This window comes from Patagioenas fasciata, chromosome 8 (assembly GCF_037038585.1).
Source record: "Patagioenas fasciata isolate bPatFas1 chromosome 8, bPatFas1.hap1, whole genome shotgun sequence".
Classification (NCBI taxonomy): Eukaryota; Metazoa; Chordata; class Aves; order Columbiformes; family Columbidae; genus Patagioenas; species Patagioenas fasciata.
This window is the reverse complement of record NC_092527.1, coordinates 15,303,333-15,303,538: the sequence shown is the minus strand read 5'-3', so window position 1 is coordinate 15,303,538 and position 206 is coordinate 15,303,333.

Below are 206 nucleotides of genomic sequence, written 5' to 3'. Positions count from 1 at the left end.
CACCTGCTAGCACATCGAAGCTAGAGAATCCAAAACTCCTGCCCAGTAACAGCTGATCTTTATGCCTTTTAAGGGAAGACTTGCCAAGGGCAACATTTAGGCAATGACTCTGAGTACTACCAACACAGAAGCACATTCAGAGATATCCAGAGGAGTTTTGTCTCCCACAGAAGTCCACTAAATGCTAAGACAAAACACAAACAATA